The sequence below is a fragment of the Aphelocoma coerulescens genome, chromosome 2, assembly GCF_041296385.1.
Source record: "Aphelocoma coerulescens isolate FSJ_1873_10779 chromosome 2, UR_Acoe_1.0, whole genome shotgun sequence".
NCBI lineage: Eukaryota > Metazoa > Chordata > Aves > Passeriformes > Corvidae > Aphelocoma > Aphelocoma coerulescens.
The window spans coordinates 25,840,902-25,863,604 of NC_091015.1; positions in this window are offsets into that span (position 1 = coordinate 25,840,902).

Sequence of the window (22,703 nt, forward strand, 5' to 3'; positions counted from 1 at the left end):
CGTTGCACTGTTTTTCTCGTTCCCTTCTTCCCGCTTTTTTTGCACTCGTTCGTTGCACTTTTTCTCGTTCCCTTCTTCCCGCTTCTTTGCACTCGTTCATTGCAAACTTTTTCTCGTTCCCTTCTTCCCGCCTTTTCCCTTCACTCGTTCGTTGCACTCTTTTTCTCGTTCCCTTCTTCCCGCTTTTTTTGCACTCGTTCGTTGCATTGTTTTTCTCGTTCCCTTCGTCCCGCTTTTTCCATGCACTCGTTCGTTGCACTGTTTTTCTCGTTCCCTTCTTCCCGCTTTTTTTGCACTCGTTCGTTGCACACTTTTTCTCGTTCCCTTCTTCCCGCTTTTTCCCTGCACTCGTTCGTTGCACTCTTTTTCTCGTTCCCTTCTTCCCGCTTTTTCCCTGCACTCGTTCATTGCACACTTTTTCTCGTTCCCTTCTTCCCGCTTTTTTGCACTCGTTCGTTGCAAACTTTTTCTCGTTCCCTTCTTCCCGTCTTATTTTGCACTCGTTCGTTGCACACTTTTTCTCATTCCCTTCTTCTAGCTTTTTCCCTGCACTCATTCGTTGCACACTTTTTCTCATTCCCTTCTTCTAGCTTTTCCCCTGCACTCGTTCGTTGCATTCTTTTTGTCGTTCCCTTCTTCCCTCTTTTTCCCTGCACTCGTTCGTTGCACACTTTTTCTCGTTCCCTTCTTCCCGCTTTTTCCCTGCACTCGTTCGTTGCACACTTTTCCTCGTTCCCTTCTTCCCGCTTTTTTTGCACTCGTTCGTTGCAAACTTTTTCTCGTTCCCTTCTTCCCGCTTTTTCCCTGCACTCGTTCGTTGCATTCTTTTTCTCGTTCCCTTCTTCCCGCTTTTTTTGCACTCGTTCGTTGCACTCTTTTTCTCGTTCCCTTCTTCCCATCTTTTTTTTGCACTCGTTCGTTGCATTCTTTTTCTCGTTCCCTTCTTCCCGCTTTTTCCCTGCACTCGTTCGTTGCACACTTTTTCTCGTTCCCTTCTTCCCGCTTTTTCCCTGCACTTGTTTGTTTCACACTTTTTCTTGTTCCCTTCTTCCCGCCTTTTTCCCTGCACTCGTTCGTTGCACACTTTTCCTCGTTCCCTTCTTCCCGCCTTTTTTTGCACTCGTTCGTTGCACAATTTTCCTCGTTCCCTTCTTCCCGCCTTTTTTTGCACTCGTTCGTTGCAACCTTTTTCTCGTTCCCTTCTTCCCGTCTTTTTTTTGCACTCGTTCGTTGCATTCTTTTTCTCGTTCCCTTCTTCCCATCTTTTTTTTGCACTCGTTCGTTGCACACTTTTTCTCGTTCCCTTCTTACCGCTTTTTCCCTGCACTCGTTCGTTGCACACTTTTTCTCGTTCCCTTCTTCCCGCTTTTTCCCTGCACTCGTTCGTTGCACTCTTTTTCTCGTTCCCTTCTTCCCGCTTTTTCCCTGCACTCGTTCGTTGCACTCTTTTTCTCGTTCCCTTCTTCCCGCTTTTTTTGCACTCGTTCGTTGCACACTTTTTCTCGTTCCCTTCTTCCCGTCTTTTTTTTGCACTCATTTGTTGCACACTTTTTCTCGTTCCCTTCTTCCCGCTTTTTCCATCCACTCGTTCGTTGCATTCTTTTTCTCGTTCCCTTCTTCCCGTCTTTTTTTTGCACTCGTTCGTTGCACACTTTTTCTCGTTCCCTTCCTCCCGCTTTTTCCCTGCACTCGTTCATTGCACACTTTTTCTCGTTCCCTTCTTCCCGCTTTTTTTGCACTTGTTCGTTGCACACTTTTTCTCGTTCCCTTCTTCCCGCTTTTTCCCTGCACTCGTTCGTTGCACACTTTTTCTCGTTCCCTTCTTCCCGCTTTTTCCCTGCACTCGTTCGTTGCACACTTTTCCTCGTTCCCTTCTCCCGCCTTTTTTTGCACTCGTTCGTTGCAAACTTTTTCTCGTTCCCTTCTTCCCGCTTTTTCCCTGCACTCGTTCGTTGCACACTTTTTCTCGTTCCCTTCTTCCCGTCTTTTTTTTGCACTCGTTCGTTGCATTCTTTTTCTCGTTCCCTTCTTCCCGCTTTTTCCCTGCACTCGTTCGTTGCACACTTTTTCTCGTTCCCTTCTTCCCGCTTTTTTTGCACTCGTTCGTTGCAATCTTTTTCTCGTTCCCTTCTTCCCGCTTTTTCCCTGCACTCGTTCATTGCAAACTTTTTCTCGTTCCCTTCTTCCCGCTTTTTCCCTGCACTCGTTCATTGCACTCTTTTTCTCGTTCCCTTCTTCCCGTCTTTTTTTTGCACTCGTTCGTTGCATTCTTTTTGTTGTTCCCTTCTTCCCGCTTTTTCCCTGCACTCGTTCGTTGCATTCTTTTTCTCGTTCCCTTCTTCCCGCTTTTTTTTGCACTCGTTCGTTGCAATCTTTTTCTCGTTCCCTTCTTCCCGCTTTTTCCCTGCACTCGTTCCTTGCAAACTTTTTCTCGTTCCCTTCTTCCCGCTTTTTCCCTGCACTCGTTCATTGCACTCTTTTTCTCGTTCCCTTCTTCCCGCTTTTTCCCTGCACTCGTTCGTTGCACACTTTTTCTCGTTCCCTTCTTCCCGCTTTTTTTGCACTCGTTCGTTGCACACTTTTTCTCGTTCCCTTCTTCCCGCTTTTTCCCTGCACTCGTTCGTTGCACACTTTTCCTCGTTCCCTTCTCCCGCCTTTTTTTGCACTCGTTCGTTGCAAACTTTTTCTCGTTCCCTTCTTCCCGTCTTTTTTTTGCACTCGTTCGTTGCATGCTTTTTCTCGTTCCCTTCTTCCCGCTTTTTCCCTGCACTCGTTCGTTGCACTCTTTTTCTCGTTCCCTTCTTCCCGTCTTTTTTTTGCACTCGTTCGTTGCATTCTTTTTCTCGTTCCCTTCTTCCCACTTTTTCCCTGCACTCGTTCGTTGCACTCTTTTTCTCGTTCCCTTCTTCCCGTCTTTTTTTGCACTCGTTCGTTGCAATCTTTTTCTTGTTCCCTTCTTCCCGCTTTTTTTTGCACTCGTTCGTTGCATTCTTTTTCTCGTTCCCTTCTTCCCATCTTTTTTTTGCACTCGTTCGTTGCACGCTTTTTCTCGTTCCCTTCTTCCCGCTTTTTCCCTGCACTCGTTCGTTGCACTCTTTTTCTCGTTCCCTTCTTCCCGTCTTTTTTTTGCACTCGTTCATTGCATTCTTTTTCTCGTTCCCTTCTTCCCGCTTTTTCCATGCACTCGTTTGTTGCATTCTTTTTCTCGTTCCCTTCTTCCCGTCTTTTTTTTGCACTCGTTCGTTGCACTGTTTTTCTCGTTCCCTTCTTCCCGCTTTTTTTGCACTCGTTCGTTGCACTTTTTCTCGTTCCCTTCTTCCCGCTTTTTTGCACTCGTTCATTGCAAACTTTTTCTCGTTCCCTTCTTCCCGCCTTTTCCCTTCACTCGTTCGTTGCACTCTTTTTCTCGTTCCCTTCTTCCCGCTTTTTTTGCACTCGTTCGTTGCATTGTTTTTCTCGTTCCCTTCGTCCCGCTTTTTCCATGCACTCGTTCGTTGCACTGTTTTTCTCGTTCCCTTCTTCCCGCTTTTTTTGCACTCGTTCGTTGCACACTTTTTCTCGTTCCCTTCTTCCCGCTTTTTCCCTGCACTCGTTCGTTGCACTCTTTTTCTCGTTCCCTTCTTCCCGCTTTTTCCCTGCACTCGTTCATTGCACACTTTTTCTCGTTCCCTTCTTCCCGCTTTTTTGCACTCGTTCGTTGCAAACTTTTTCTCGTTCCCTTCTTCCCGTCTTTTTTTGCACTCGTTCGTTGCACACTTTTTCTCATTCCCTTCTTCTAGCTTTTTCCCTGCACTCATTCGTTGCACACTTTTTCTCATTCCCTTCTTCTAGCTTTTCCCCTGCACTCGTTCGTTGCATTCTTTTTGTCGTTCCCTTCTTCCCTCTTTTTCCCTGCACTCGTTCGTTGCACACTTTTTCTCGTTCCCTTCTTCCCGCTTTTTCCCTGCACTCGTTCGTTGCACACTTTTCCTCGTTCCCTTCTTCCCGCTTTTTTTGCACTCGTTCGTTGCAAACTTTTTCTCGTTCCCTTCTTCCCGCTTTTTCCCTGCACTCGTTCGTTGCATTCTTTTTCTCGTTCCCTTCTTCCCGCTTTTTTTGCACTCGTTCGTTGCACTCTTTTTCTCGTTCCCTTCTTCCCATCTTTTTTTTGCACTCGTTCGTTGCATTCTTTTTCTCGTTCCCTTCTTCCCGCTTTTTCCCTGCACTCGTTCGTTGCACACTTTTTCTCGTTCCCTTCTTCCCGCTTTTTCCCTGCACTTGTTTGTTTCACACTTTTTCTTGTTCCCTTCTTCCCGCCTTTTTCCCTGCACTCGTTCGTTGCACACTTTTCCTCGTTCCCTTCTTCCCGCCTTTTTTTGCACTCGTTCGTTGCACAATTTTCCTCGTTCCCTTCTTCCCGCCTTTTTTTGCACTCGTTCGTTGCAACCTTTTTCTCGTTCCCTTCTTCCCGTCTTTTTTTTGCACTCGTTCGTTGCATTCTTTTTCTCGTTCCCTTCTTCCCATCTTTTTTTTGCACTCGTTCGTTGCACACTTTTTCTCGTTCCCTTCTTCCCGCTTTTTTTGCACTCGTTCGTTGCAAACTTTTTCTCGTTCCCTTCTTCCCGCTTTTTCCCTGCACTCGTTCGTTGCACACTTTTTCTCGTTCCCTTCTTCCCGTCTTTTTTTTGCACTCGTTCGTTGCATTCTTTTTCTCGTTCCCTTCTTCCCGCCTTTTTCCCTGCACTCGTTCGTTGCAATCTTTTTCTCGTTCCCTTCTTCCCGCTTTTTTTTGCACTCGTTCGTTGCACTCTTTTTCTCGTTCCCTTCTTCCCGCTTTTTCCCTGCACTCGTTCGTTGCATTCTTTTTCTCGTTCCCTTCTTCCCGCTTTTTCCCTGCACTCGTTCGTTGCACACTTTTTCTCGTTCCCTTCTTCCCGCTTTTTCCCTGCACTTGTTTGTTTCACACTTTTCCTCGTTCCCTTCTTCCCGCCTTTTTTTGCACTCGTTCGTTGCACACTTTTCCTCGTTCCCTTCTTCCCGCCTTTTTTTGCACTCGTTCGTTGCAAACTTTTTCTCGTTCCCTTCTTCCCGCTTTTTCCCTGCACTCGTTCGTTGCACACTTTTTCTCGTTCCCTTCTTCCCGTCTTTTTTTTGCACTCGTTCGTTGCATTCTTTTTCTCGTTCCCTTCTTCCCGCTTTTTCCCTGCACTCGTTCGTTGCACACTTTTTCTCGTTCCCTTCTTCCCGCTTTTTTTGCACTCGTTCGTTGCAATCTTTTTCTCGTTCCCTTCTTCCCGCTTTTTCCCTGCACTCGTTCATTGCAAACTTTTTCTCGTTCCCTTCTTCCCGCTTTTTCCCTGCACTCGTTCATTGCACTCTTTTTCTCGTTCCCTTCTTCCCGTCTTTTTTTTGCACTCGTTCGTTGCATTCTTTTTCTCGTTCCCTTCTTCCCGCTTTTTCCCTGCACTCGTTCGTTGCATTCTTTTTCTCGTTCCCTTCTTCCCGCTTTTTTTTGCACTCGTTCGTTGCAATCTTTTTCTCGTTCCCTTCTTCCCGCTTTTTCCCTGCACTCGTTCATTGCAAACTTTTTCTCGTTCCCTTCTTCCCGCTTTTTCCCTGCACTCGTTCATTGCACTCTTTTTCTCGTTCCCTTCTTCCCGCTTTTTCCCTGCACTCGTTCGTTGCACACTTTTTCTCGTTCCCTTCTTCCCGCTTTTTTTGCACTCGTTCGTTGCACACTTTTTCTCGTTCCCTTCTTCCCGCTTTTTCCCTGCACTCGTTCGTTGCACACTTTTCCTCGTTCCCTTCTCCCGCCTTTTTTTGCACTCGTTCGTTGCAAACTTTTTCTCGTTCCCTTCTTCCCGTCTTTTTTTTGCACTCGTTCGTTGCATGCTTTTTCTCGTTCCCTTCTTCCCGCTTTTTCCCTGCACTCGTTCGTTGCACTCTTTTTCTCGTTCCCTTCTTCCCGTCTTTTTTTTGCACTCGTTCGTTGCATTCTTTTTCTCGTTCCCTTCTTCCCGCTTTTTCCCTGCACTCGTTCGTTGCACTCTTTTTCTCGTTCCCTTCTTCCCGTCTTTTTTTGCACTCGTTCGTTGCAATCTTTTTCTTGTTCCCTTCTTCCCGCTTTTTTTTGCACTCGTTCGTTGCATTCTTTTTCTCGTTCCCTTCTTCCCATCTTTTTTTTGCACTCGTTCGTTGCACGCTTTTTCTCGTTCCCTTCTTCCCGCTTTTTCCCTGCACTCGTTCGTTGCACTCTTTTTCTCGTTCCCTTCTTCCCGTCTTTTTTTTGCACTCGTTCGTTGCATTCTTTTTCTCGTTCCCTTCTTCCCGCTTTTTCCATGCACTCGTTTGTTGCATTCTTTTTCTCGTTCCCTTCTTCCCGTCTTTTTTTTGCACTCGTTCGTTGCACTGTTTTTCTCGTTCCCTTCTTCCCGCTTTTTTTGCACTCGTTCGTTGCACTTTTTCTCGTTCCCTTCTTCCCGCTTCTTTGCACTCGTTCATTGCAAACTTTTTCTCGTTCCCTTCTTCCCGCCTTTTCCCTTCACTCGTTCGTTGCACTCTTTTTCTCGTTCCCTTCTTCCCGCTTTTTTTGCACTCGTTCGTTGCATTGTTTTTCTCGTTCCCTTCGTCCCGCTTTTTCCATGCACTCGTTCGTTGCACTGTTTTTCTCGTTCCCTTCTTCCCGCTTTTTTTGCACTCGTTCGTTGCACACTTTTTCTCGTTCCCTTCTTCCCGCTTTTTCCCTGCACTCGTTCGTTGCACTCTTTTTCTCGTTCCCTTCTTCCCGCTTTTTCCCTGCACTCGTTCATTGCACACTTTTTCTCGTTCCCTTCTTCCCGCTTTTTTGCACTCGTTCGTTGCAAACTTTTTCTCGTTCCCTTCTTCCCGTCTTATTTTGCACTCGTTCGTTGCACACTTTTTCTCATTCCCTTCTTCTAGCTTTTTCCCTGCACTCATTCGTTGCACACTTTTTCTCATTCCCTTCTTCTAGCTTTTCCCCTGCACTCGTTCGTTGCATTCTTTTTGTCGTTCCCTTCTTCCCTCTTTTTCCCTGCACTCGTTCGTTGCACACTTTTTCTCGTTCCCTTCTTCCCGCTTTTTCCCTGCACTCGTTCGTTGCACACTTTTCCTCGTTCCCTTCTTCCCGCTTTTTTTGCACTCGTTCGTTGCAAACTTTTTCTCGTTCCCTTCTTCCCGCTTTTTCCCTGCACTCGTTCGTTGCATTCTTTTTCTCGTTCCCTTCTTCCCGCTTTTTTTGCACTCGTTCGTTGCACTCTTTTTCTCGTTCCCTTCTTCCCATCTTTTTTTTGCACTCGTTCGTTGCATTCTTTTTCTCGTTCCCTTCTTCCCGCTTTTTCCCTGCACTCGTTCGTTGCACACTTTTTCTCGTTCCCTTCTTCCCGCTTTTTCCCTGCACTTGTTTGTTTCACACTTTTTCTTGTTCCCTTCTTCCCGCCTTTTTCCCTGCACTCGTTCGTTGCACACTTTTCCTCGTTCCCTTCTTCCCGCCTTTTTTTGCACTCGTTCGTTGCACAATTTTCCTCGTTCCCTTCTTCCCGCCTTTTTTTGCACTCGTTCGTTGCAACCTTTTTCTCGTTCCCTTCTTCCCGTCTTTTTTTTGCACTCGTTCGTTGCATTCTTTTTCTCGTTCCCTTCTTCCCATCTTTTTTTTGCACTCGTTCGTTGCACACTTTTTCTCGTTCCCTTCTTACCGCTTTTTCCCTGCACTCGTTCGTTGCACACTTTTTCTCGTTCCCTTCTTCCCGCTTTTTCCCTGCACTCGTTCGTTGCACTCTTTTTCTCGTTCCCTTCTTCCCGCTTTTTCCCTGCACTCGTTCGTTGCACTCTTTTTCTCGTTCCCTTCTTCCCGCTTTTTTTGCACTCGTTCGTTGCACACTTTTTCTCGTTCCCTTCTTCCCGTCTTTTTTTTGCACTCATTTGTTGCACACTTTTTCTCGTTCCCTTCTTCCCGCTTTTTCCATCCACTCGTTCGTTGCATTCTTTTTCTCGTTCCCTTCTTCCCGTCTTTTTTTTGCACTCGTTCGTTGCACACTTTTTCTCGTTCCCTTCCTCCCGCTTTTTCCCTGCACTCGTTCATTGCAAACTTTTTCTCGTTCCCTTCTTCCCGCTTTTTTTGCACTTGTTCGTTGCACACTTTTTCTCGTTCCCTTCTTCCCGCTTTTTCCCTGCACTCGTTCGTTGCACACTTTTTCTCGTTCCCTTCTTCCCGCTTTTTCCCTGCACTCGTTCGTTGCACACTTTTCCTCGTTCCCTTCTCCCGCCTTTTTTTGCACTCGTTCGTTGCAAACTTTTTCTCGTTCCCTTCTTCCCGCTTTTTCCCTGCACTCGTTCGTTGCACACTTTTTCTCGTTCCCTTCTTCCCGTCTTTTTTTTGCACTCGTTCGTTGCATTCTTTTTCTCGTTCCCTTCTTCCCGCTTTTTCCCTGCACTCGTTCGTTGCACACTTTTTCTCGTTCCCTTCTTCCCGCTTTTTTTGCACTCGTTCGTTGCAATCTTTTTCTCGTTCCCTTCTTCCCGCTTTTTCCCTGCACTCGTTCATTGCAAACTTTTTCTCGTTCCCTTCTTCCCGCTTTTTCCCTGCACTCGTTCATTGCACTCTTTTTCTCGTTCCCTTCTTCCCGTCTTTTTTTTGCACTCGTTCGTTGCATTCTTTTTGTTGTTCCCTTCTTCCCGCTTTTTCCCTGCACTCGTTCGTTGCATTCTTTTTCTCGTTCCCTTCTTCCCGCTTTTTTTTGCACTCGTTCGTTGCAATCTTTTTCTCGTTCCCTTCTTCCCGCTTTTTCCCTGCACTCGTTCCTTGCAAACTTTTTCTCGTTCCCTTCTTCCCGCTTTTTCCCTGCACTCGTTCATTGCACTCTTTTTCTCGTTCCCTTCTTCCCGCTTTTTCCCTGCACTCGTTCGTTGCACACTTTTTCTCGTTCCCTTCTTCCCGCTTTTTTTGCACTCGTTCGTTGCACACTTTTTCTCGTTCCCTTCTTCCCGCTTTTTCCCTGCACTCGTTCGTTGCACACTTTTCCTCGTTCCCTTCTCCCGCCTTTTTTTGCACTCGTTCGTTGCAAACTTTTTCTCGTTCCCTTCTTCCCGTCTTTTTTTTGCACTCGTTCGTTGCATGCTTTTTCTCGTTCCCTTCTTCCCGCTTTTTCCCTGCACTCGTTCGTTGCACTCTTTTTCTCGTTCCCTTCTTCCCGTCTTTTTTTTGCACTCGTTCGTTGCATTCTTTTTCTCGTTCCCTTCTTCCCACTTTTTCCCTGCACTCGTTCGTTGCACTCTTTTTCTCGTTCCCTTCTTCCCGTCTTTTTTTGCACTCGTTCGTTGCAATCTTTTTCTTGTTCCCTTCTTCCCGCTTTTTTTTGCACTCGTTCGTTGCATTCTTTTTCTCGTTCCCTTCTTCCCATCTTTTTTTTGCACTCGTTCGTTGCACGCTTTTTCTCGTTCCCTTCTTCCCGCTTTTTCCCTGCACTCGTTCGTTGCACTCTTTTTCTCGTTCCCTTCTTCCCGTCTTTTTTTTGCACTCGTTCATTGCATTCTTTTTCTCGTTCCCTTCTTCCCGCTTTTTCCATGCACTCGTTTGTTGCATTCTTTTTCTCGTTCCCTTCTTCCCGTCTTTTTTTTGCACTCGTTCGTTGCACTGTTTTTCTCGTTCCCTTCTTCCCGCTTTTTTTGCACTCGTTCGTTGCACTTTTTCTCGTTCCCTTCTTCCCGCTTTTTTGCACTCGTTCATTGCAAACTTTTTCTCGTTCCCTTCTTCCCGCCTTTTCCCTTCACTCGTTCGTTGCACTCTTTTTCTCGTTCCCTTCTTCCCGCTTTTTTTGCACTCGTTCGTTGCATTGTTTTTCTCGTTCCCTTCGTCCCGCTTTTTCCATGCACTCGTTCGTTGCACTGTTTTTCTCGTTCCCTTCTTCCCGCTTTTTTTGCACTCGTTCGTTGCACACTTTTTCTCGTTCCCTTCTTCCCGCTTTTTCCCTGCACTCGTTCGTTGCACTCTTTTTCTCGTTCCCTTCTTCCCGCTTTTTCCCTGCACTCGTTCATTGCACACTTTTTCTCGTTCCCTTCTTCCCGCTTTTTTGCACTCGTTCGTTGCAAACTTTTTCTCGTTCCCTTCTTCCCGTCTTTTTTTGCACTCGTTCGTTGCACACTTTTTCTCATTCCCTTCTTCTAGCTTTTTCCCTGCACTCATTCGTTGCACACTTTTTCTCATTCCCTTCTTCTAGCTTTTCCCCTGCACTCGTTCGTTGCATTCTTTTTGTCGTTCCCTTCTTCCCTCTTTTTCCCTGCACTCGTTCGTTGCACACTTTTTCTCGTTCCCTTCTTCCCGCTTTTTCCCTGCACTCGTTCGTTGCACACTTTTCCTCGTTCCCTTCTTCCCGCTTTTTTTGCACTCGTTCGTTGCAAACTTTTTCTCGTTCCCTTCTTCCCGCTTTTTCCCTGCACTCGTTCGTTGCATTCTTTTTCTCGTTCCCTTCTTCCCGCTTTTTTTGCACTCGTTCGTTGCACTCTTTTTCTCGTTCCCTTCTTCCCATCTTTTTTTTGCACTCGTTCGTTGCATTCTTTTTCTCGTTCCCTTCTTCCCGCTTTTTCCCTGCACTCGTTCGTTGCACACTTTTTCTCGTTCCCTTCTTCCCGCTTTTTCCCTGCACTTGTTTGTTTCACACTTTTTCTTGTTCCCTTCTTCCCGCCTTTTTCCCTGCACTCGTTCGTTGCACACTTTTCCTCGTTCCCTTCTTCCCGCCTTTTTTTGCACTCGTTCGTTGCACAATTTTCCTCGTTCCCTTCTTCCCGCCTTTTTTTGCACTCGTTCGTTGCAACCTTTTTCTCGTTCCCTTCTTCCCGTCTTTTTTTTGCACTCGTTCGTTGCATTCTTTTTCTCGTTCCCTTCTTCCCATCTTTTTTTTGCACTCGTTCGTTGCACACTTTTTCTCGTTCCCTTCTTCCCGCTTTTTTTGCACTCGTTCGTTGCAAACTTTTTCTCGTTCCCTTCTTCCCGCTTTTTCCCTGCACTCGTTCGTTGCACACTTTTTCTCGTTCCCTTCTTCCCGTCTTTTTTTTGCACTCGTTCGTTGCATTCTTTTTCTCGTTCCCTTCTTCCCGCCTTTTTCCCTGCACTCGTTCGTTGCAATCTTTTTCTCGTTCCCTTCTTCCCGCTTTTTTTTGCACTCGTTCGTTGCACTCTTTTTCTCGTTCCCTTCTTCCCGCTTTTTCCCTGCACTCGTTCGTTGCATTCTTTTTCTCGTTCCCTTCTTCCCGCTTTTTCCCTGCACTCGTTCGTTGCACACTTTTTCTCGTTCCCTTCTTCCCGCTTTTTCCCTGCACTTGTTTGTTTCACACTTTTCCTCGTTCCCTTCTTCCCGCCTTTTTTTGCACTCGTTCGTTGCACACTTTTCCTCGTTCCCTTCTTCCCGCCTTTTTTTGCACTCGTTCGTTGCAAACTTTTTCTCGTTCCCTTCTTCCCGTCTTTTTTTTGCACTCGTTCGTTGCATTCTTTTTCTCGTTCCCTTCTTCCCGCTTTTTTTTGCACTCGTTCGTTGCAATCTTTTTCTTGTTCCCTTCTTCCCGCTTTTTTTTGCACTCGTTCGTTGCAATCTTTTTCTTGTTCCCTTCTTCCCGCTTTTTTTGCACTCGTTCGTTGCACTCTTTTTCTCGTTCCCTTCTTCCCGCTTTTTCCCTGCACTCGTTCGTTGCACTCTTTTTCTCGTTCCCTTCTTCCCGCTTTTTTTGCACTCGTTCGTTGCACACTTTTTCTCGTTCCCTTCTTCCCGTCTTTTTTTTGCACTCATTTGTTGCACACTTTTTCTAGTTCCCTTCTTCCCGCTTTTTCCATGCACTCGTTCGTTGCATTCTTTTTCTCGTTCCCTTCTTCCCGTCTTTTTTTTGCACTCGTTCGTTGCACACTTTTTCTCGTTCCCTTCCTCCCGCTTTTTCCCTGCACTCGTTCATTGCACACTTTTTCTCGTTCCCTTCTTCCCGCTTTTTTGCACTCGTTCATTGCAAACTTTTTCTCGTTCCCTTCTTCCCGCTTTTTCCCTGCACTCGTTCGTTGCACACTTTTTCTCGTTCCCTTCTTCCCGCTTTTTCCCTGCACTCGTTCGTTGCACACTTTTTCTCGTTCCCTTCTTCCCGCTTTTTCCCTGCACTCGTTCGTTGCACACTTTTCCTCGTTCCCTTCTCCCGCCTTTTTTTGCACTCGTTCGTTGCAAACTTTTTCTCGTTCCCTTCTTCCCGTCTTTTTTTTGCACTCGTTCGTTGCATTCTTTTTCTCGTTCCCTTCTTCCCGCTTTTTCCCTGCACTCGTTCGTTGCAATCTTTTTCTCGTTCCCTTCTTCCCGCTTTTTTTTGCACTCGTTCGTTGCATTCTTTTTCTCGTTCCCTTCTTCCCGCTTTTTCCCTGCACTCGTTCGTTGCACTCTTTTTCTCGTTCCCTTCTTCCCACTTTTTTTTTCACTCGTTCGTTGCAATCTTTTTCTTGTTCCCTTCTTCCCGCTTTTTTTTGCACTCGTTCGTTGAATTCTTTTTCTCGTTCCCTTCTTCCCATCTTTTTTTTGCACTCGTTCGTTGCACGCTTTTTCTCGTTCCCTTCTTCCCGCTTTTTTTGCACTCATTCGTTGCACACTTTTTCTCGTTCCCTTCTTCCCGCTTTTTCCCTGCACTCGTTCGTTGCACTCTTTTTCTCGTTCCCTTCTTCCCGCTTTTTCCCTGCACTCGTTCGTTGCACACTTTTTCTCGTTCCCTTCTTCCCGCTTTTTTGCACTCGTTCGTTGCAAACTTTTTCTCGTTCCCTTCTTCCCGTCTTTTTTTGCACTCGTTTGTTGCACACTTTTTCTCATTCCCTTCTTCCCGCTTTTTCCCTGCACTCGTTCGTTGCATTCTTTTTCTCGTTCCCTTCTTCCCGCTTTTTCCCTGCACTCGTTCGTTGCACAATTTTCCTCGTTCCCTTCTTCCCGCCTTTTTTTGCACTCGTTCGTTGCATTCTTTTTGTTGTTCCCTTCTTCCCGCTTTTTTTTGCCCTCGTTCGTTGCATTCTTTTTCTCGTTCCCTTCTTCCCATCTTTTTTTTGCACTCGTTCGTTGCACGCTTTTTCTCGTTCCCTTCTTCCCGCTTTTTCCCTGCACTCGTTCGTTGCACTCTTTTTCTCGTTCCCTTCTTCCCGCTTTTTTTGCACTCGTTCGTTGCACACTTTTTCTCGTTCCCTTCTTCCCGTCTTTTTTTTGCACTCGTTCGTTGCATTCTTTTTCTCGTTCCCTTCTTCCCGCTTTTTCCATGCACTCGTTTGTTGCATTCTTTTTCTCGTTCCCTTCTTCCCGTCTTTTTTTTGCACTCGTTCGTTGCACTGTTTTTCTCGTTCCCTTCTTCCCGCTTTTTTTGCACTCGTTCGTTGCACTTTTTCTCGTTCCCTTCTTCCCGCTTTTTTGCACTCGTTCGTTGCACACTTTTTCTCGTTCCCTTCTTCCCGCCTTTTCCCTGCACTCGTTCGTTGCACTCTTTTTCTCGTTCCCTTCTTCCCGCTTTTTTTGCACTCGTTCGTTGCATTCTTTTTCTCGTTCCCTTCTTCCCGCTTTTTCCCTGCACTCGTTCGTTGCACTCTTTTTCTCGTTCCCTTCTTCCCGCTTTTTTTGCAGTCGTTCGTTGCACACTTTTTCTCGTTCCCTTCTTCCCGCTTTTTCCCTGCACTCGTTCGTTGCACTCTTTTTCTCGTTCCCTTCTTCCCGCTTTTTCCCTGCACTCGTTCATTGCACACTTTTTCTCGTTCCCTTCTTCCCGCTTTTTTGCACTCGTTCGTTGCAAACTTTTTCTCGTTCCCTTCTTCCCGTCTTTTTTTGCACTCGTTCGTGGCACACTTTTTCTCATTCCCTTCTTCTAGCTTTTTCCCTGCACTCGTTCGTTGCATTCTTTTTCTCGTTCCCTTCTTCCCGCTTTTTCCCTGCACTCGTTCGTTGCACACTTTTTCTCGTTCCCTTCTTCCCGCCTTTTTTTGCACTCGTTCGTTGCATTCTTTTTGTCGTTCCCTTCTTCCCGCTTTTTCCCTGCACTCGTTCGTTGCATTCTTTTTCTTGTTCCCTTCTTCCCGCTTTTTCCCTGCACTCGTTCGTTGCACACTTTTTCTCGTTCCCTTCTTCCCGCTTTTTCCCTGCACTCGTTCGTTGCACACTTTTTCTCGTTCCCTTCTTCCCGCTTTTTTTGCACTCGTTCGTTGCACACTTTTTCTCGTTCCCTTCTTCCCGCTTTTTCCCTGCACTCGTTCGTTGCATTCTTTTTCTCGTTCCCTTCTTCCCGCTTTTTTTGCACTCGTTCGTTGCACTCTTTTTCTCGTTCCCTTCTTCCCGCTTTTTCCCTGCACTCGTTCGTTGCACTCTTTTTCTCGTTCCCTTCTTCCCGCTTTTTCCCTGCACTCGTTCGTTGCACACTTTTTCTCGTTCCCTTCTTCCCGCTTTTTCCCTGCACTTGTTTGTTTCACACTTTTTCTTGTTCCCTTCTTCCCGCCTTTTTCCCTGCACTCGTTCGTTGCAGACGTTTCCTCGTTCCCTTCTTCCCGCCTTTTTTTGCACTCGTTCGTTGCACACTTTTCCTCGTTCCCTTCTTCCCGCCTTTTTTTGCACTCGTTCGTTGCAACCTTTTTCTCGTTCCCTTCTTCCCATCTTTTTTTTGCACTCGTTCGTTGCACACTTTTTCTCGTTCCCTTCTTCCCGCTTTTTTTGCACTTGTTCGTTGCACACTTTTTCTCGTTCCCTTCTTCCCGCTTTTTCCCTGCACTCGTTCGTTGCACTCTTTTTCTCGTTCCCTTCTTCCCGCTTTTTCCCTGCACTCGTTCGTTGCACTCTTTTTCTCGTTCCCTTCTTCCCGCTTTTTTTGCACTCGTTCGTTGCATTCTTTTTCTCGTTCCCTTCTTCCCGTCTTTTTTTTTGCACTCGTTCGTTGCACACTTTTTCTCGTTCCCTTCCTCCCGCTTTTTCCCTGCACTCGTTCATTGCACACTTTTTCTCGTTCCCTTCTTCCCGCTTTTTTTGCACTCGTTCGTTGCACACTTTTTCTCGTTCCCTTCTTCCCGCTTTTTCCCTGCACTCGTTCGTTGCACACTTTTTCTCGTTCCCTTCTTCCCGCTTTTTCCCTGCACTCGTTCGTTGCACACTTTTTCTCGTTCCCTTCTTCCCGCTTTTTCCCTGCACTCGTTCGTTGCACGCTTTTTCTCGTTCCCTTCTTCCCGCTTTTTTTGCACTCGTTCGTTGCACACTTTTTCTCGTTCCCTTCTTCCCGCTTTTTCCCTGCACTCGTTCGTTGCACTCTTTTTCTCGTTCCCTTCTTCCCGCTTTTTCCCTGCACTCGTTCATTGCACACTTTTTCTCGTTCCCTTCTTCCCGCTTTTTTGCACTCGTTCGTTGCAAACTTTTTCTCGTTCCCTTCTTCCCGTCTTTTTTTGCACTCGTTTGTTGCACACTTTTTCTCATTCCCTTCTTCTAGCTTTTTCCCTGCACTCGTTCGTTGCATTCTTTTTCTCGTTCCCTTCTTCCCGCTTTTTCCCTGCACTCGTTCGTTGCACAATTTTCCTCGTTCCCTTCTTCCCGCCTTTTTTTGCACTCGTTCGTTGCATTCTTTTTGTTGTTCCCTTCTTCCCGCCTTTTTTTTGCCCTCGTTCGTTGCATTCTTTTTCTCGTTCCCTTCTTCCCATCTTTTTTTTGCACTCGTTCGTTGCACGCTTTTTCTCGTTCCCTTCTTCCCGCTTTTTCCCTGCACTCGTTCGTTGCACTCTTTTTCTCGTTCCCTTCTTCCCGCTTTTTTTGCACTCGTTCGTTGCACACTTTTTCTCGTTCCCTTCTTCCCGTCTTTTTTTTGCACTCGTTCGTTGCATTCTTTTTATCGTTCCCTTCTTCCCGCTTTTTCCATGCACTCGTTTGTTGCATTCTTTTTCTCGTTCCCTTCTTGTCGTCTTTTTTTTGCACTCGTTCGTTGCACTGTTTTTCTCGTTCCCTTCTTCCCGCTTTTTTTGCACTCGTTCGTTGCACTTTTTCTCGTTCCCTTCTTCCCGCTTTTTTGCACTCGTTCGTTGCACACTTTTTCTCGTTCCCTTCTTCCCGCCTTTTCCCTGCACTCGTTCGTTGCACTCTTTTTCTCGTTCCCTTCTTCCCGCTTTTTTTGCACTCGTTCGTTGCATTCTTTTTCTCGTTCCCTTCTTCCCGCTTTTTCCCTGCACTCGTTCGTTGCACTCTTTTTCTCGTTCCCTTCTTCCCGCTTTTTTTGCACTCGTTCGTTGCACACTTTTTCTCGTTCCCTTCTTCCCGCTTTTTCCCTGCACTCGTTCGTTGCACTCTTTTTCTCGTTCCCTTCTTCCCGCTTTTTCCCTGCACTCGTTCATTGCACACTTTTTCTCGTTCCCTTCTTCCCGCTTTTTTGCACTCGTTCGTTGCAAACTTTTTCTCGTTCCCTTCTTCCCGTCTTTTTTTGCACTCGTTCGTGGCACACTTTTTCTCATTCCCTTCTTCTAGCTTTTTCCCTGCACTCGTTCGTTGCATTCTTTTTCTCGTTCCCTTCTTCCCGCTTTTTCCCTGCACTCGTTCGTTGCACACTTTTTCTCGTTCCCTTCTTCCCGCCTTTTTTTGCACTCGTTCGTTGCATTCTTTTTGTCGTTCCCTTCTTCCCGCTTTTTCCCTGCACTCGTTCGTTGCATTCTTTTTCTTGTTCCCTTCTTCCCGCTTTTTCCCTGCACTCGTTCGTTGCACACTTTTTCTCGTTCCCTTCTTCCCGCTTTTTCCCTGCACTCGTTCGTTGCACACTTTTTCTCGTTCCCTTCTTCCCGCTTTTTTTGCACTCGTTCGTTGCACACTTTTTCTCGTTCCCTTCTTCCCGCCTTTTTCCCTGCACTCGTTCGTTGCATTCTTTTTCTCGTTCCCTTCTTCCCGCTTTTTTTGCACTCGTTCGTTGCACTCTTTTTCTCGTTCCCTTCTTCCCGCTTTTTCCCTGCACTCGTTCGTTGCACTCTTTTTCTCGTTCCCTTCTTCCCGCTTTTTCCCTGCACTCGTTCGTTGCACACTTTTTCTCGTTCCCTTCTTCCCGCTTTTTCCCTGCACTTGTTTGTTTCACACTTTTTCTTGTTCCCTTCTTCCCGCCTTTTTCCCTGCACTCGTTCGTTGCAGACTTTTCCTCGTTCCCTTCTTCCCGCCTTTTTTTGCACTCGTTCGTTGCACACTTTTCCTCGTTCCCTTCTTCCCGCCTTTTTTTGCACTCGTTCGTTGCAACCTTTTTCTCGTTCCCTTCTTCCCGTCTTTTTTTTGCACTCGTTCGTTGCATTCTTTTTCTCGTTCCCTTCTTCCCATCTTTTTTTTGCACTCGTTCGTTGCACACTTTTTCTCGTTCCCTTCTTCCCGCTTTTTTTGCACTTGTTCGTTGCACACTTTTTCTCGTTCCCTTCTTCCCGCTTTTTCCCTGCACTCGTTCGTTGCACTCTTTTTCTCGTTCCCTTCTTCCCGCTTTTTCCCTGCACTCGTTCGTTGCACTCTTTTTCTCGTTCCCTTCTTCCCGCTTTTTTTGCACTCGTTCGTTCCATTCTTTTTCTCGTTCCCTTCTTCCCGTCTTTTTTTTGCACTCGTTCGTTGCACACTTTTTCTCGTTCCCTTCCTCCCGCTTTTTCCCTGCACTCGTTCATTGCACACTTTTTCTCGTTCCCTTCTTCCCGCTTTTTTTGCACTCGTTCATTGCACACTTTTTCTCGTTCCCTTCTTACCGCTTTTTCCCTGCACTCGTTCGTTGCACACTTTTTCTCGTTCCCTTCTTCCCGCTTTTTCCCTGCACTCGTTCGTTGCACAATTTTCCTCGTTCCCTTCTTCCCGCCTTTTTTTGCACTCGTTCGTTGCATTCTTTTTGTTGTTCCCTTCTTCCCGCTTTTTTTTGCCCTCGTTCGTTGCATTCTTTTTCTCGTTCCCTTCTTCCCATCTTTTTTTTGCACTCGTTCGTTGCACGCTTTTTCTCGTTCCCTTCTTCCCGCTTTTTCCCTGCACTCGTTCGTTGCACTCTTTTTCTCGTTCCCTTCTTCCCGCTTTTTTTGCACTCGTTCGTTGCACACTTTTTCTCGTTCCCTTCTTCCCGTCTTTTTTTTGCACTCGTTCGTTGCATTCTTTTTCTCGTTCCCTTCTTCCCGCTTTTTCCATGCACTCGTTTGTTGCATTCTTTTTCTCGTTCCCTTCTTCCCGTCTTTTTTTTGCACTCGTTCGTTGCACTGTTTTTCTCGTTCCCTTCTTCCCGCTTTTTTTGCACTCGTTCGTTGCACTTTTTCTCGTTCCCTTCTTCCCGCTTTTTTGCACTCGTTCGTTGCGCACTTTTTCTCGTTCCCTTCTTCCCGCCTTTTCCCTGCACTCGTTCGTTGCACTCTTTTTCTCGTTCCCTTCTTCCCGCTTTTTTTGCACTCGTTCGTTGCATTCTTTTTCTCGTTCCCTTCTTCCCGCTTTTTCCCTGCACTCGTTCGTTGCACTCTTTTTCTCGTTCCCTTCTTCCCGTTTTTTTTGCAGTCGTTCGTTGCACACTTTTTCTCGTTCCCTTCTTCCCGCTTTTTCCCTGCACTCGTTCGTTGCACTCTTTTTCTCGTTCCCTTCTTCCCGCTTTTTCCCTGCACTCGTTCATTGCACACTTTTTCTCGTTCCCTTCTTCCCGCTTTTTTGCACTCGTTCGTTGCAAACTTTTTCTCGTTCCCTTCTTCCCGTCTTTTTTTGCACTCGTTCGTGGCACACTTTTTCTAATTCCCTTTTTCTAGCTTTTTCCCTGCACTCGTTCGTTGCATTCTTTTTCTCGTTCCCTTCTTCCCGCTTTTTCCCTGCACTCGTTCGTTGCACACTTTTTCTCGTTCCCTTCTTCCCGCCTTTTTTTGCACTCGTTCGTTGCATTCTTTTTGTCGTTCCCTTCTTCCCGCTTTTTCCCTGCACTCGTTCGTTGCATTCTTTTTCTTGTTCCCTTCTTCCCGCTTTTTCCCTGCACTCGTTCGTTGCACACTTTTTCTCGTTCCCTTCTTCCCGCTTTTTCCCTGCACTCGTTCGTTGCACACTTTTTCTCGTTCCCTTCTTCCCGCTTTTTTTGCACTCGTTCGTTGCAGACTTTTCCTCGTTCCCTTCTTCCCGCCTTTTTTTGCACTCGTTCGTTGCACACTTTTCCTCGTTCCCTTCTTCCCGCCTTTTTTTGCACTCGTTCGTTGCACACTTTTCCTCGTTCCCTTCTTCCCGCCTTTTTTTGCACTCGTTCGTTGCAAACTTTTTCTCGTTCCCTTCTTCCCGTCTTTTTTTTGCACTCGTTCGTTGCATTCTTTTTCTCGTTCCCTTCTTCCCATCTTTTTTTTGCACTCGTTCGTTGCACACTTTTTCTCGTTCCCTTCTTCCCGCTTTTTTTGCACTCGTTCGTTGCACACTTTTTCTCGTTCCCTTCTTCCCGCTTTTTCCCTGCACTCGTTCGTTGCACTCTTTTTCTCGTTCCCTTCTTCCCGCTTTTTCCCTGCACTCGTTCGTTGCACTCTTTTTCTCGTTCCCTTCTTCCCGCTTTTTTTGCACTCGTTCGTTGCATTCTTTTTCTCGTTCCCTTCTTCCCGTCTTTTTTTTGCACTCGTTCGTTGCACACTTTTTCTCGTTCCCTTCCTCCCGCTTTTTCCCTGCACTCGTTCATTGCACACTTTTTCTCGTTCCCTTCTTCCCGCTTTTTTTGCACTCGTTCGTTGCACACTTTTTCTCGTTCCCTTCTTACCGCTTTTTCCCTGCACTCGTTCGTTGCACACTTTTTCTCGTTCCCTTCTTCCCGCTTTTTCCCTGCACTCGTTCGTTGCACGCTTTTTCTCGTTCCCTTCTTCCCGCTTTTTCCCTGCACTCGTTCGTTGCACACTTTTCCTCGTTCCCTTCTCCCGCCTTTTTTTGCACTCGTTCGTTGCACACTTTTTCTCGTTCCCTTCTTCCCGCTTTTTCCCTGCACTCGTTCATTGCAAACTTTTTCTCGTTCCCTTCTTACTGCTTTTTTTGCACTTTTCGTTGCACACTTTTTCTCGTTCCCTTCTTCCCGTCTTTTTTTTGCACTCGTTCGTTGCACACTTTTTCTCGTTCCCTTCTTCCCGCTTTTTCCCTGCACTCGTTCGTTGCATTCTTTTTCTCGTTCCCTTCTTCCCGCTTTTTTTGCACTCGTTCGTTGCACTCTTTTTCTCGTTCCCTTCTTCCCGCTTTTTCCATGCACTCGTTCGTTGCACACTTTTTCTCGTTCCCTTCTTCCCATCTTTTTTTTGCACTCGTTCGTTGCACACTTTTTCTCGTTCCCTTCTTCCTGCTTTTTTTGCACTCGTTCGTTGCACACTTTTTCTCGTTCCCTTCTTCCCGCTTTTTCCCCGCACTCGTTCGTTGCACACTTTTTCTCGTTCCCTTCTTCCCGTCTTTTTTTTGCACTCATTCGTTGCAATCTTTCTCTTGTTCCCTTCTTCCCACTTTTTTTTGCACTCGTTCGTTGCATTCTTTTTCTCGTTCCCTTCTTCCCATCTTTTTTTTGCACTCGTTCGTTGCACACTTTTTCTCGTTCCCTTCTTCCCGCTTTTTTTGCACTCGTTCTTTGCACACTTTTTCTCGTTCCCTTCTTCCCGCTTTTTCCCTGCACTCGTTCGTTGCAATCTTTTTCTCGTTCCCTTCTTCCCGCTTTTTCCCTGCATTTGTTCGTTGCACACTTTTTCTCGTTCCCTTCTTCCCGTCTTTTTTTTGCACTCGTTCGTTGCATTCTTTTTCTCGTTCCCTTCCTCCCGCTTTTACCCTGCACTCGTTCATTGCATTCTTTTTCTCGTTCCCTTCTTCCCGCTTTTTCCCTGCAGTCGTTCGTTGCATTCTTTTTGTCGTTCCCTTCTTCCTGCTTTTTCACTGCACTCGTTCGTTGCACACTTTTTCTCGTTCCCTTCTTCCCGCCTTTTTTTTTGCACTCATTTGTTGCATTCTTTTTCTCGTTCCCTTCTTCCCGCTTTTTCCCTGCACTCGTTCGTTGCACTCTTTTTCTCGTTCCCTTCTTCCCGCTTTTTCCCTGCACTTGTTCGTTGCAAATTTTTTCTCGTTCCCTTCTTCCCGCTTTTTCCCCTGCACTCGTTCGTTGCATTCTTTTTCTCGTTCCCTTCTTCCCGCTTTTTCCCGGCACTCGTTCGTTGCACTCTTTTTCTCGTTCCCTTCTTCCCGCTTTTTTGCACTCGTTCGTTGCACGCTTTTTCTCGTTCCCTTCTTCCCGTCTTTTTTTTGCACTCATTTGTTGCACACTTTTTCTCGTTCCCTTCTTCCCGCTTTTTCCATGCACTCGTTCATTGCATTCTTTTTCTCGTTCCCTTCTTCCCGTCTTTTTTTTGCACTCGTTCGTTGCACACTTTTTCTCGTTCCCTTCCTCCCGCTTTTTCCCTGCACTCGTTCATTGCACACTTTTTCTCGTTCCCTTCTTCCCGCTTTTTCCCTGCACTCGTTCGTTGCACTCTTTTTCTCGTTCCCTTCTTCCCGCTTTTTCCCTGCACTCGTTCATTGCAGACTTTTCCTCGTTCCCTTCTTCCCGCCTTTTTTTGCACTCGTTCGTTGCACACTTTTTCTCGTTCCCTTCTTCCCGCCTTTTTTTGCACTCGTTCATTGCACACTTTTCCTCGTTCCCTTCTTCCCGCCTTTTTTTGCACTCGTTCGTTGCAACCTTTTTCTCGTTCCCTTCTTCCTGTCTTTTTTTTGCACTCGTTCGTTGCATTCTTTTTCTCGTTCCCTTCTTCCCATCTTTTTTTTGCACTCGTTCGTTGCACACTTTTTCTCGTTCCCTTCTTCCCGCTTTTTTTGCACTCGTTCGTTACACACTTTTTCTCGTTCCCTTCTTCCCGCTTTTTCCCTGCACTCGTTCGTTGCACTCTTTTTCTCGTTCCCTTCTTCCCGCTTTTTCCCTGCACTCGTTCGTTGCACTCTTTTTCTCGTTCCCTTCTTCCCGCTTTTTCCCTGCACTCGTTCGTTGCACACTTTTTCTCGTTCCCTTCTTCCCGTCTTTTTTTTGCACTCATTTGTTGCACACTTTTTCTCGTTCCCTTCTTCCCGCTTTTTCCATGCACTCGTTCGTTGCATTCTTTTTCTCGTTCCTTTCTTCCCGTCTTTTTTTTGCACTCGTTCGTTGCACACTTTTTCTCGTTCCCTTCCTCCCGCTTTTTCCCTGCACTCGTTCATTGCACACTTTTTCTCGTTCCCTTCTTCCCGCTTTTTTTGCACTCGTTCGTTGCACACTTTTTCTCGTTCCCTTCTTCCCGCTTTTTCCCTGCACTCGTTCGTTGCACACTTTTTCTCGTTCCCTTCTTCCCGCTTTTTCCCTGCACTCGTTCGTTGCACACTTTTCCTCGTTCCCTTCTCCCGCATTTTTTTGCACTCGTTCGTTGCAAACTTTTTCTCGTTCCCTTCTTCCCGCTTTTTCCCTGCACTCGTTCATTGCAAACTTTTTCTCGTTCCCTTCTTCCCGCTTTTTCCCTGCACTCGTTCATTGCACACTTTTTCTCGTTCCCTTCTTCCCGTCTTTTTTTTGCACTCGTTCGTTGCATTCTTTTTCTCGTTCCCTTCTTCCCGCTTTTTCCCTGCACTCGTTCGTTGCATTCTTTTTCTCGTTCCCTTCTTCCCGCTTTTTCCCTGCACTCGTTCATTGCATTCTTTTTCTCGTTCCCTTCTTCCCGCTTTTTCCCTGCACTTGTTTGTTTCACACTTTTTCTTGTTCCCTTCTTCCCGCCT